The 15,175-nt window shown below is 43.9% G+C and overlaps 1 protein-coding gene across 1 annotated transcript in view; it reads left to right on the forward strand.

Annotated features, from left to right (window-relative positions):
- The window catches only part of C12H16orf46 (chromosome 12 C16orf46 homolog), a 105,816-nt gene that overhangs the window by 28,202 nt on the left and 62,439 nt on the right, over positions 1-15,175 (forward strand). The window contains exon 2 of the mRNA XM_086946441.1: positions 4,906-4,930. The gene's annotated coding sequence lies outside the window, so the exon portion shown is untranslated. The remainder of the gene's footprint in view (positions 1-4,905; positions 4,931-15,175) is intronic.

The following is a 15,175-nucleotide window of genomic DNA, read 5'->3' on the forward strand; positions in this document are numbered from 1 at the left end:
AATGATCTTACTGACCATATGGGTATTTAGCTTGGCTGGTATTTCATCGTGTGATTCTACCGGCGCTCTATTATCCTCAGGCCAGTTGTCTTGGCTGGCTTTCGTGTCGCCTGGAGTGATGTTTGTTTGCCGGTCTGGGCCCTCTATGCCACTGGCCACTTCTGGACTGTCTTTGTGGGCAGCGGTACTTGTATAAAGCTGGTTGACATACGTCAGCCAGTCATTTTCTGCTACTCCATTCTCTCTTGGTATTCCTCTGTTGCTCAGTTAATTTATATGTCTCCACAGGTGGACTGTGTTCTTTCGTTTTATCAGGGCAAAGACTTTTAGCCATTCTCTTTCTGTGATGGCGGTTTTGTGTTCCCACATTTTTTTTCTTAGTGCTGCTCTCAGAGATGCAACCGTCAGTCTCTCCGAGGCGCCATTTACTAGGTCCTAGGAGAGGAGGACTGCAGGGTGCAGGACTAGGTAGGGGATAGAAAGTAGCGGGAGAAGGCAGCAGAAGAGGCACGCAGGTGAATGCACACAGAGAAGGAGGTAAGCAGAGGGGAAGGAAGTAGGCAGAAAGAGCACGGGAGGCAGGAGGAGAGGGGATCACAATGACTGGGCAGAGCAAAACGTGCAAAAACAAGCACAAAAGACGGAGGCATAAATGAGTGGAAAAGACAACAGTGAAACGGGCGCAGAGGTAAAAGAAGGTATAAAAAACTAAGGCAAAATGGGCACAGAGACAAAAATAGTACAAAAGAGAAAAGGCAAAAAGGTTATTGAGGCAAATCGAGTACAAAAGACGGGCACAAAAGGCAAAAGGATTGGGCAGGTCACTGGGAACAGGGCACAAGGATAGACAGGCACACACAGAAAGTGCAAAGAGGCAGAGCCTCAGGCAAGACGGCCGAGTCTGGAAGCCCGTAGACTGGTCGGAGGACCAGTCCAAGGTAACTGGGAGCTGAGGCCTAGCTACCTACTCAATGGGGTCATGCAGTGGCCTCCATTAAGTAGGTCCTAGAAGGAAAGGAGTGCGGGGTTAGGGAGGGGCAGGAAAGCAGCAGGAGAGGCATGCAGGAGTAGGCACGTGGAGAAGCAAGTAAGGAGAGGGGGAGGAAGGAGGCGGGAAGATCGCGGGAGGAGCGAGGAGGGGGAGCACAAAGACTGGGCAGAGCAAATCGAGCACAAAAGACAGAGGCAAACATGAGTACAAAAGACAAAGACAAAGCCTACACAGAGGCAAAAACGAGTACAAAGACAAACACAAAAGAGGCACAAAAGCAAAAAGGAGTAAAACAGACACAAAGCAAAATGAGGTAAAAAGAAAAGAGTACAAAATATGGGCACAAAAGGCAACAGGATTAGGCAGCAAGGAATGTGTACATGGGGCACAGAGCGCAGGTACAGAAAGGCGTGCACAGAAAGCTCAGAGAACTGGAGCGTAGGTCAAGACGACTAGGTCCAAATGGGCATTGGACTGGTTGGAGGACAAGTCAAAGTTAAGTGGAAGCTGGGGCCTAGGCACCTGCTCAGGCGGGTTGTGTAGCGGGCCCCATTAAGTAGGTCCCAGGTAGAGAGGAGTGCGGTGGGTGAATCAATCTGTGCTTGGTCCTTGCACCACAGAAAGAAAAGAAAGTGATACCTGGCAAGTACTGCCCAATTAGAAGGCAGCAAAGAAGAATGACAATGATGCCAAAGAATGGCATGCAATGGGTGGACTCCAACCCATTATTCGACATAAAAGTCTTGCAAGTGACAGCCCATGCCCTAGCTCATGCTCTCGCAGGCGAGGCCTAAAAAAATGCCTGGACCGCATGATTAAAAGATGAGCTACAGAACACATTGCAGTGAGGTTAAACTTGATATACATTTTTTGCCTCTAAAAAAAGTCACATTCAAAACGTTGGTCTTGTGAGTCTCTTAATTAATTTGTGAACATGGGTTCTTAATTCCAAACCAATATTTTTAAAAAAAATATTACCCATGTGGTGCCACAACACACTTATTAGGTTTTGGCGAGGGAGAAAGAAATACATAAAATACAGGTACAGGGAGACTGGACACGTGGCTTGATCAAAGATTACATCTGGCCACGACTGCGAACTGGCCTAGGTGCAGGAGAACTGGGCTCAGAACATGGATGGAGATCATGACCAGTGGCGTAGCTCCAGGAGGGGGTGTGAGGTGTGAGGCCCCCCCCCTAATAAACGGATTCTGGTGTGTGTAGTTCGGTGAATCTGGCCCTGACTTTTCTCTATACAAGAGTCTCATGAGGGATGAAAAAAACGATAGCAACACAACATGTGGAAAAGCAAATATTCAGAGGGAATGCAAGATGGAGTATTTATTTTATTTTATTTATTATTATTATTTTTTATTCATAAAGTTTTATATAGTGTGAACAAGATCCCGAAGGATATCAGACTGCTTTACAAAAGGGTGGAAGGAAGGTTAAAACCCAATATCAACATCAAGTAAGAATACAAAACATGAATAATCGCATGATTCACATACAAATGACACAAAGGAGAGTAATACAATATTCAGGTATATAGCGGGCTATGAGGGGGCACACAATGCTGTAAAGAAGAGCAGAGTCACATGATGGACCAGTGATTGTAGGATCAATGATTTCAAGCCAATGGACCTAGCCCAGATTAAGGTAGGAATGTGTCCATTAGGAATCTTTTGGCTTCCAGTTTGAAAGCTGCAATCTGAGTAAACTCAGATTGTACTGGACAGGTTGTCAAAGGCTGCAAACTGTGCAGTCTGGGGATGTTTGCAGCCCTGTCAAGTACCACACATCAGGCGTTAGATTAACGCATTTTAATGCGGGTGCCCACATCACCACATTAAAATGCATTAGGCATGCATTCATAGATTCCAGACACACTCTGGGGCTCATGCAGCACTCCTCGTACACAGCACTTAATGTCTGCACTGCGGCGGAAGGAATTTATGCTGCCGACGCTGGGCCTGGAGGACTCATTGTTATGGTTACCTGGCAATGCAATACATTGTTCTTTTCCTGTGTCAGGAACACAGATTGTGCGCCGACTGTCAGCTCCACCTGGTCTTTCTGAGACCCGTGTGTATTTGCTCATCTCTTCCTGCATGGATAGCTGCTAAATTAAAAGTCATTGAATGGGGCTATGTTTCCTCTTGTCACTGGCTGTAGCAGATGGCCTCCTAGCATGGAAAAAGTAATGCGATGTGTGTTCACATCTAATATTTAGTGCCACTGCTGCCTGCCAGAGTAAAACACTCTCGAGAATCAAGAGGAGAGCTGACTGGCTCTCTGCCCACTTGAAAGAAGGTTTGAGCTGCCGCCTGTGCTGCACTGGTCTGATCTCTGCAACAAGTGCATTAACCGCTTTCGGCCACCCTTCGCTCTAGGCTCATGGTGGCCCTGGGCAGCGGGCGTAGGTAGGGGGCCCTGGAACAGGGGGTCCGGGCGGGAGAGAGCCCCCCCCAGCCCAGGAAGGTGTTTGGAAGTGGAACAGAGCCAGAGGCCGCCATATCCCTGCCAAGGGCCACCACGCAAATATGTATCCATCCTCAGAGGATTATTATATTAAGGATATATATTGGTGCGGTGTCCCCTGGGGTTTGGTGGCCCTGTGCAGGTGCACAGCTTGCACATGCCTAAGGCCGCCCCTGTTCCACCTAGTTACACTTAACCCAAAAGCACGTTTTTCTTATTTTATTTTATTTCAGACGGATAAAAAGGTTACAGTCTGGGCCCAAGTCTCGGAGATGGGGTTTGGTTGCCGTTGTGATCAACGGCCTAAGCCCAGCAATTTGTTTACGTAACTTAAACTTTTTAATTAAGCTACCTCTAGGCCCATCCCTGACTTGTTAAACACAAAACAAAAGCATTGTTTTTCGGGCCCAGTCCGCCATTCAGGCATCTGGCTTCTGACCTCTTTCATTCCACAGTGCCTTGCAATTAGTAGACAGGCTGGCGTCACACACCATTCACAGGTGTTACTCGAGGGCAGTGGGCTCAGAGAGGCGGGGCACGTCACGTGATGATTCCATCTCGAGGTGCACAGGGAAGCCGAGGCACTATGCAAGTGGCAGCGGGATAGCCAGCGCAAGCTCTCTCCATTCACGCAGAGTTTCCAGCCAGCACCCCTGTATAAGGGCACTAGGTTAGTGCTATCCTTCTGGTGCTGTGCAGCAGTTTAAAGATCTTTTTAGAGTTTCTTGTTGCTCAAATGGGTGTCATTTCTGTTTTTATATGTTTCCTTCGTCTTCATTTCTTGATTTTGCTTGTGAGATAGTGTTACTCATATTCGTTGAAAGCCACTCATAATTACACTGAAACTATGAAAATGTCACACATAAGCAATCTAAAACCTTGGCACTTGGAAGGGTGCAGTGTGCCACTGCTGGAGGATAATGCATGTTTTTTATTATAGATGTGAAAACTATTTCCTTTAAGGATACATAGATTGTGCGTCTTACATTACTTCGGCATTTTTTACTTGTTTGCAGGCCCAGGCAGGCCTTTTATTCCACTGGGCATTTCAGCTCAGCCAGACATTGAATTTTCATGCACAAATGATACTCATTCTGTGCCTGCACTGGAACCTTCTTAATGCTAGATCCAAGACAGGAGATCTATGAACGCTTGACATTTTGTTGAAAATTCTTTCAACTTTCCTTCCCGAACACTACCTCTTTAGTATGTCAAATACGAACAAACCAACAAATGGGATTATTTAAAACAATTTATGCTTACATGTTTGGTAGAAAAATAACGCTATATGCTGGTACAATCTTTTAAATTTACCCCTAAAGATCCATTTTTTCCTGTATTGGTTACTGATTGAAATCCATAGTAAAAATATTCAATTCTATTAAGTCATTTCAGTCTTTGAAAATAACCCCATTTTATATCCTTTTTTTCAGCTGCCTTTGTCAGAGTTTTCTATTGGTAAGATCCCTTTGCTTATTATTTGTAATACACTGTATGTTTATTGTTTTAAACAAAACACTGTGAAAAGCGTAACAAATAATTTGGCCCATATACTGTGAAATATAATTTGTTTCAGTACGCACTAAACACATCCTCCATTCTTTTGCTTTCTCGTCTTCCATCTTGTCATTTTAAGAATCTAAATCTGGCATTCAGGTAAGTCATAGTACTTTTGTGTATGGGAAAGTAAAATTCCTGGAAGACATTTACGCCAGCTCTTACTAGAACTGGCCCATTAAAAAGAAATTAAAAAAAAAAATTCAAACACAATACTTTGAGAAAAAATCCGGACATGCTGTTCTCTGACCCATATTTTGATATAGTCAAAGGCACAGTGATGAACAACCTAATATTCTACACTGACAAAACAGCTAAATGGCGTAACGCCCTGACAGAAATGCTGTTCACTAAAACTATAAAAAACATACCATATGGCACAAAAATAACGACCTCATTAACTAAAAGAAGTAATACCGATCTATGCATTACCATCTATAAAACGGGAATAGTGCTGATACAAGCAACCAACAGAGAACTTGAGAAATTTGTGATAGCCTTCCAAAATTTAAAGAAATATATAGAAGGACCAAGCAACCAACAAAACTTGACATTACCAGATGCCACACTAGAACATAATGACCCTAATACCAGAGTCACCATTCAAACGGAAAGCCAGAACAACCAAAGTGATAACACCGGAGATTCTACCGAAAACATGGAGGTAATACCAGAGAATGAGATAATAATGACAGCGCTGTCCACTAACCCTCGAAATAAAGAGAAGAACCAGGCCCCAAGGAAAGAGCCGCTGCCGCTAACGCACAACTCCGTCACGCTTGAAGAGTGTACCCCAGCCCCAAGCGAGTCACTCCACGAAGCTATCGAAAGATCTACTGCAGAGGTCATTGACCCACTCCATCCTCCTACGAAGATGAGACTTGAGCCCCAGAGACCCCTATCCACAAAAACACCACTTACATCCCATAATATCAGAATCCTTGAGGACACCTATCATAGAACCCCTGATAGAATCAGAACTCAGAACCAAACCAAGGACACGAAGAAAAGATTTGGGGTAATCAGAACAGATTATTCACGAAGAAGAGCAAAATCTAATACCAACCCAGCCAGGACTATCTCACACACGAAATCATCCCGAACGCAGAAACAACTCAAGGAACTCCAGAAAATCGTAGATAACCTGGCACAAAACTCGATGAAAATCACACAGACAATTGGGAAAATCTGGGAGATGGCGATAAATACTCACACCAAGGTCTCACACATCCAGAATCTGATACTCAGACCCAATAGACCCAACAGGACCAAGCCTATGCCAAAAGAAGAAGCGCTGGCTTTGCTACGATCTTATGAACAACCTCCCCGGAGTAAGGAGGAGAATATCAAAGTAATACCTATCGACCATAATAGAACGTCCAGAAAGAAGGACAGGAAAGCAATTCACCAAAATCTACAACAAATCCAGTTAACAGCATCCGAATATGATAATGGAAAATGCGAAAAATCTCAGAAACCCCTGAATTGTCTGCTACTTAACTGTCGTTCAGCAACGAAACATGCATCAGACATAGCTGCCCTCATCATCAATAAGGAAATTGACTTGGCCATCCTCACAGAAACATGGCTCAATGAATCATCATCTCCTACCATGGACCTCTTAATACCACCCCAATATAACATCGTCAGGTTAGACAGACCAAGGAATGTGGGAGGTGGCATAGCTTGCATTCACCGCTCGGAGATCGAGGTCGGCCAATTCCAATCTGACCCCTTAGACTCCTGCGAATACCTGGGGATCAATGTAAGAACACCAAATAATCAAAACTGCATCATACATGCATTCTATCATCCACCTGGAGAGAATGCAAAGTTCACAGAACAATTGATGGAGATCATAACGACTAACTCTAACTCGGATGCCAACAACATATTCCTAGGCGACTTTAACCTGCACTGGGATGACGGAAAGGACAAACTGGTCAACTCGCTTAAAGTCTTCCTCAATGAGCTAAAACTTATACAAGCTTGCAACCAACCCACTCACTCACAAGGAGCGACCTTAGACTGGATTATTGCAAGAAAGGATATGGCATCAATCCTCGCCATAGACCCATGTGACTGGTCTGACCATCACGTCATAACATTCGCGATACCGATAATGAAAAAGGGTAGGACCGTGCAACCACACAAGCTCAAGAAACTGATCCGAGACACAAAAGAGGCTAATATAGAACTACTGGTTGAAAGGTGTGAGAAAGATCTGAAACCACCTTACAATAAGCAAAATGTAAATGAGCTGACGGAACACTATACAACCGTGATCGATAATATCGTCAATGACACCATGCCCCAAAAGCTGAAAAAAGTCTCTGAGAAACCAAAAAATCCGTGGTTTAATGAATCATTGAACGAGGACAGGCGCAAACTGAGAATGGCTGAAAGGAAATGGAGACAACATCCCTCCTCCCCGGAGCTGAAAGCCCTCAGGAAAACTAGAAATGAATACAATAAAAAGATAATCAACTCCAAAAAAGAATTCATCCGATCGGAATTGGACAGAGCCACAAACAGACCGCGAAAACTCTTCGAGATTTTAAAACAGCAGTCAAACAAACTAGCCAAAACGGTCCAAGAGAATACAAAAACCCCCATAAGCTGCGAGGAATTCTCCTCCTTTTTCACAGAAAAATCCAAATTACTAGAGGTGGAACTCTCAATTGCAGCAACTAACCTCTTGACCCTTCCTCCACCTAAAAATGAGGCCAAGGTCACAACAGGAGACCTACAAACAAAAAATATGGCAAAATGGGATACATTTGAATTATATGACCAGAGAAATATCGCCAAAACGCTGGCGGAACTCCGACCGAACAACCACTATCAAGATCCTCTACCGGGAAAATGTGTAAGAAAAATCAGCCACACTCTTGTTCCGATCTGGACTGAGATAATAAATGCTTCACTTGCACAAGGAACCCTCCCGGACTGCCTAAAAACAGGGCAAGTAGTGCCCATCATTAAAAAGCCGACGGCTGATGCAACAGACCCTAACAACTATCGACCAGTGACCAACATCCCTCTACTGGCCAAACTCATTGAGAAATGCGTACAGAGCCAACTGAGTCAACATATCGCTAAATTCTCACTACTAGACGACTGCCAATCTGGATTCAGAACAGGACACAGCACTGAGACTGCGATCCTGCATATTGTCGATGACGCACTTCAAGCCTTAGACCAAAATCAAACATGCCTACTAATCCTCCTAGACCTGTCATCAGCATTCGACACGGTAAACCACGAAGTGCTATTGACTAGGCTACAAAACAGGATGGGATTGTCCGGAAACGTGTTGAAATGGTTCAACTCCTTCCTACAAAATAGGACTCAACGATTCTTAGTGAATCAAGCAATCTCTTCCCCAAGCCCCAACGAAATCGGGGTCCCACAAGGCTCAACGTTATCCCCAGATCTATTTAACTTATATGTAGAACCTCTCACGGAGATTCTTCAACAATCACAGATATCCTATCACATGTATGCTGATGACACGCAATTATACATAAAGATCGCCTCCCTCGAGGACATTGACCTAATGAACAAGACACTAAAGAGAGCACTGCAATGGTTAACAATGAACCATCTGAAACTAAATGCCCAGAAAACAGAATTCCTGCTAATTTCACCGACAAGGAGCCAACCGGATGTTAAGGAATGGACTAAATTGGTGACGGCGCTAAATTGCGCCCCGACCCTAGTTAACTCAGCCAAATCACTAGGAATCACCTTAGACGAAAACCTTGATATGAAAAACCATATTAACTCAATGGCCAAGAGCGCCCGCTTCCACCTAAATTACCTAAGAAAACTGAAACCCTTTATCTCAGAGTCCGATCTAAAACTGGCTATCCAATCACTAGTTATCTCGAGGATCGAATATGGCTGCACCACACTAGCTGGCCTACCGAAAACTTCCACAGCACCACTAAAAGCCTGCCTCAACGCAGCGGCAAGACTCATCACGGGATCGAAGAAATTTGATCATATATCTCCTCACCTGAAAGCACTAAACTGGCTACCCTACGAAGCCAGAATTCAAATGAAGATGGCCTGTATTACACATAAAGCGGTTCACTACAACACGCCTAGATACCTAGCCAAGAAACTTAAGATATCAGGAGGTAACAGAACAACTAGAAGCGCAAAAGAGCTGCTGCTGCGACCAGCCTTTTTCCACAAGAAAAAAACTTACAACAGAGCATTCTCTGGAGCTGCCCCCAGAATATGGAACTCACTCCCGCCAAGCATCAGGAAGATTCAAAATACATTATTATTCAAACGAGAACTTAAGAGCCACTTGATGAGTGAATACCCTACTTAGAGATACCTACGGACTACTGTGACGAACAGTTATGCTACCAGAAGATTGCCCACTTCAGGAATGTGGGAAGTTCAATACCTGACATCTGTCTGTGCCCATGTACAAGCCGAGGCTAGACACTTACTGCTACCTCATTTACTTGTGATCCTATAACTATATCTGACTGACAAAACTATATAACCTCTACCTCACCTATCTATTTATCCACACTTCTTAATATGCACTGGAATACTATATAACGCTACCTCACCTAGCTTGGTTTGAGACCAAGACTAATTGCACAGACGTTAAGAAATTATATATCTAATCACGTCCATTCATTACTTTGCCTTTCTACCTCATATATATGTTACTATTATTATTGCTACTATAATGTCTATTTTTGTTATTCTTCCCTGTTAAGCGCTCTGATACCTACGGGTCTTGTACGCGCTATATAAAACACTATAAATAAATAAATAAATAAACCCTTGGGGGAATGTTTGCTTCTGGGTATGTGGTTTTTTTTTTAAATAAAGAGCTGTCTAAAGCAAAATGTATGAGTATTGGTTATGATGTTGTCAGAAAGGGAAACAAAACAATCCTGAGAGGACCTCTATGTATTCTAGAAGGGGACCCAGACATTGTCCTCTTATTATGAATTTTTGAGGACCCCCCGTTTGAAACAACTTTGAGTTTTATTGCCTATTTTCTGCCAATTCAAGCCTCCGTCAATTTAAAAATATATAGATATGCAGGCATATTTATACACACACAAATGTGTATTTATTTATATATGGGGGGTCCTTAAAAGAGAGAGAGAAGTGGAGGTACAAAAGATCTCATAGAAAAATTGACAAAGATAAGAACGAGTGAGCGAAAGATTCCTTTACCAGAGAGCCCCTTGGAAGGTGGGGGCCTTTGGCAGATGCCCACTTTGCCTTTATCTTAAAACGTCTGTGTCCCGAAAAACACTTTTCAATGGAAAAAGTGTTTCTGGCTTTGTTGTACCAGCCTGTTCCCTCCTCAATTTAAGCTCCTTTGTCAGCTCCGATCCCCCCCCCCCCCGCCCTACCTGGGTTTTGTCTTTTCTTTTAGTGTAACTTCCTCAGCAACTCAATATTTGAAAGATTTTGTTAGAGCTTCTTCTTGATTGAGTTGCTCTGAACGTCCAGTGTTTCAAGAATATTAGTGTTAAAGAGAGACACAAGACCAGGCTTATTTCAAGGGACTTTTCTGCCTTCATCCAAGAGAGCGCAGGCCTCCAGTTTAGCAATTACTCTACTGACTACCTATAGCCAGAAGAGGACTCTTCAATGCACTCTGCATTGTCCACAGAGCCTACCAAGGAAAAGGACCACTATACTTACAAGTTAAATTAAAGAAATACAAACAAAACAGGCACTGCACTCCAGGTTTGCTCTACAGGTCATCATACCACCTTTCTATAGGAAATCCATAGGAGGCACTGATTTCTCAGAACAAGACCCTTATTATATCTTACGTTCAGACCATCCGGTTGGGAAAGCTGGAGGTGGAGTCGCGATAATTATTAACTCGAACTTCCAGTTTCTGCCTATGCCCTTCCCCATCATTGCAGCGGTTGATTTCCTCGTTATCCAATCAACCTCCACCACTGCCCCTTTAACCTGTGTCCTTTTTTACCGCCCACCGCAGTCCATGCCCCACTTTTCACAGGTAGTCGGGAACTGCTGGCTACGCTTGTTGCAAACAACTCTCGTTTACTGGTGCTGGGCGATTTTAACTTCTGGCCCTCTGACCCACGGGAGGATCCCCACTCCAAAGAGTTCCCTGATCTTCTCTGCAACTTGAATTTTTCCCAGCATATACATTCCTCGACCCATATTCATGGCCATATCCTTGACCAGGTTTGGTCAATCAACTTGAGCATTCCTACCCCGATCATCAGCCCATGTCTTTGGTCCGACCACTCCCTTATTTCATTTTCCTTTGACCTCGCGGAGGTTAGTAAACCCCTGCTCCCCTCCAATACCTGGGCCCAAAATTGGGGACGAGTGGACACATCCCTCCTCTGCTCTTCCCTCTCATCCTCATGTCCTAACATATATGACCTTTCCCCTCACACCCAGGCTATCGCAATTAATAACTGGCTCTCTTCAGCCTTCGATCAGCTGGCCCCTCTAAAACGCCCCAAGACTCGACTCCTCCATGACTCTAATAGATGGTTCACTCCCAAGTTAAAATAAAAAAAACTGGCCCTCATGCAAGCTGAACGTCATTGGAGGCTCAGGTACTGCCCAACTTTAAGATCGCTGTACCTTACTCTGTTACAAGATTATAAAAAATCTATTCTTCAGGCTAAATCAGACTACTTCACATCAAAAATTCTCCTCTCTTCCAACAAACCTAAATACATTTTTTCCATTGTCCATGACTTTTCTATATCTGCAAGAGCCACCCTTAAACCTTCCCCTTCACAAGTCCTCTGTAACTCTCTCAATGAGTATTTTATTGATAAAATCAGCATAATTAAAGCAAATATCTCCTCTCCTTCACCCAATTTCTTCTGCCCTGATCCCTCACCTAATTCCCACCTTTTTGAACAATTCCCTCACATATCTAGGGAAAATGTCATCTCTTTACTCACCAAAGTCAAATCTGGCTCTCCCATTGAAAGCTGTCCTGTCTACCTATTAAAAGAGGCCTTCTTTGTCTGTCCCGATCCCCCTCTTTTACTTCTTAACAATTCCCTTTCATTGGGGACGGTCCTCGACCTTTTTAAATCAGCTAAAATTATTTCCATCTTGAAGAAAGTAGAGGCCGACCCCTCCTTCCCTTGTAACTTCCGTCCCAGTTCCTTGCTTCCCTTTTTGGGGAAATTTTTAGAGAGGCATGTCACAGCTTGTCTTAGCTCTTTTATTGAGAATACGCACTTTCTATATTCCCATCAAGCGGGCTTTTGTCCTGCGCACTCTACAGAGTCTGTCATCCTCTCTGTGCTAGATGAACTCAGATGCAGAGCCGACGCTAACTCTTCTCAGGCCCTGGTCCTCCTGGATCTTTCGGCCGCCTTTGGCACGGTCGATCATACCATTATGATCAACCGTGTCAAGAGTGCTGGCCTCCGGGGATCCTCCTTAGCCTGGATCTCCTCATTTTTGGAGAACTGTCAGCAGGCGGAGGAGTGTGGCTCAATGGTTAGAGCGGCAGACCCTGATGCAGAGTTCTGGCCAGGGATCAGGGTTCGATTCCCGCCTCGGCGGAGTCTCGGGCTCAATTTCCTCGGACCTGTTAATTCTCGCCTCGGTGCCTATTCTAATCACGGGCCCCATGCTGCAACTCTGGGCAATAGCTTGCTTAGCCTCCACACCGGCCCCAACAGCGCTAAGGATGCCTGGCTTCACCCTGGGCGTGCCAAGGAGTGGACACTTCACAGGGAAAGCCAGGAGGGGTTCCAAAGCGGTATGAGTATCAGCGCCAGGAAGCCGAATAGGCGACACCGCAAGGTGACCGTCTGGTGACAGTGCGCTCTATAAGTACCATGACATTTACATTTAAAGGCCGTCCAGTTAGCCGGCTTTTCTGCCGCTGCTTGTCCTATCACCTGTGGTGTTCCCCAAGGTTCTTCGCTTTCTCCTCTCCTTTTCAATCTGTACATCTTCCCTCTTATCTTTGCCCTTCAAAAACTGGACGTTACAGTATTTAACTATGCTGATGACCTCCAACTCATTTTCAATATCTCTTCTTCTCCTTCTTCTGTTTCAAATTTCCAATCAGTTATGATTTTCATCAGCGACTGGATGAATTCCAACTACCTTAAGCTCAATCGCGACAAGACTGAGCTTGTACTTACTGGTGGTGTCTCCAGTCCCTGGTCCCCCATATTCTGGCCCCTTTCTCTTGGTCCCACTCCCTCTCCTTCAGCCTCTGTTAAAAGCCTTGGCATTAGAGTCAGCAGCGATCTCTCCATGCACAACCAAGTCAGTGCGGTGGTCTCAACATGCTTTCTTAACTTACGTATTATACGTAAAATTTCCCGTTTTTTTCCCACCGAGGCACTTAAAGTAATCTTGCTAGCCATGGTTATATCACGTCTGGATTACGGAAATGCTCTGTACCTCGGAATTCCGGCGTACGCGCTCCGCCGTCTCCAGCTTGTCTAAAACCAGGCTGCAAGGTTGGTTTATATACTTCCCAAACACTATAACATCACCCGCTCCTAAAAACTTTACATTGGCTACCACTTACTGAACGTTCCTTTTTTAAACTCGGCTGCCTAATTTTCAAGGCTTTAGACGGTTCAGCCCCCGCTTTCGTATCTGCCAAACTCAAGCTTTAAGTCCCCACCTGTGACCTTCGGTTTTCCTCTAAACACCTCTTGCACATCCCCCGTTGTAGAAGGAAGAAACATGGCGGCATGAGTTTCTCCTTCTTGGCCCCCTCTTTTTGGAACTCCCTACCCCTCAGCATTAGGACCACAGCTCTTTACATGGATTTCCGCAAGGCTCTGAAGACCTGGCTTTTTTTGCAAGCTTTTGCTGAGTAGGCAACCCTCCACTTACTCCCGTCCTCAGCGCCAAGAAACCGCTTGGTCAACGAGCGCTTTATAAATCTTTTAACTTTAACTTTAAGCCACCAAACATTGGAACTCACTACCAGCGAAGATTGAAAGCATTCAGAAGCATGTACACTTCAGAAAATAGTTGAAAATATGGTTCTTTACAAGATAACTGCATCACCCCACAATCCTAGAATAGAACCCGCACCAGTACTACACACAGGTTACTGCTTACAGATATGGACCAGCTCAACTATAACACTACTTTTTATATCCAGGCCTCTGTATTGTATAGTAATGTCAATTAATATATGACCCTTGTGACCAGCGGTAATACTAATACCATAACACTCAGCAGTCAGCAGCCAATTGTAGTTCATAGAGGCTTCACAATAACTCTTTAAGACTGTTTAATCCCCTCCCATTAAACTCATATAAGATATATCTGCTTTGGGTCTCGTTCATCACCCCTATAAACCAGTCATTACTAACTAAAAAGGCATGAAATAACTGAAGAGATGTGCCAAATACTGCTAGTGAATTGGAGAACTCTAATCTAGTCCATCACTGCAGGGCCAATTAACTACGTACTATGACTGCTTCCTTACATCTCACAATGGCAATCTGTTGTTGTTGCAACACACTTTAGTTTGCTGTCAGCCAAAAAAGGTATACACCAAATCCATCACATTTATATTCTATTTGCAAAAATTAATTATATTAAAAATAAAGAAATTTAAAATCTATAAAGCCACTAAACACTTCATTAAAATAAAAAAATCAGTTAATAATAAATATTTGTAAATCGTGTGCAAGCACCAGTAACAATACTAAGGGGCCTTGTTAAAATACAAAAGCTCTCCTAAGCACAACTCTACTCAAGATAGAGATTCCTCGCTGGCACGTGACAATGAAGAGACATGGTGCCCGATTCACAAAAGTAATCTGAGACAAAATCCTAACTTTATGACTTTTGGTATTCACAAAGGGCATTTAGGAGTAGTAAAGATAGGATTTTGTTTCAGTTTTGGTCGTATGTTTAACTTAAGTAAAATTTAAGTTTAACTGAGACAAAATCATAACTTTACTACTCCTAAATGCTCCTACTGCTACCAAGTCAAATCACCAGTAACACCCAATTCACCGTGGAGAGAGCTCTGCAGGAGATGAAGTGTCGTGAGCGCATCATTCAAATTTTGGGTTTACCTCATCTACGAGAATTAAATACCACATGGTTTCTGTCATTTAGACCAATCTGGCAAGATTGCATCTTACCTGTTCT

Source organism: Lissotriton vulgaris, chromosome 12, assembly GCF_964263255.1.
Source record: "Lissotriton vulgaris chromosome 12, aLisVul1.2, whole genome shotgun sequence".
NCBI lineage: Eukaryota > Metazoa > Chordata > Amphibia > Caudata > Salamandridae > Lissotriton > Lissotriton vulgaris.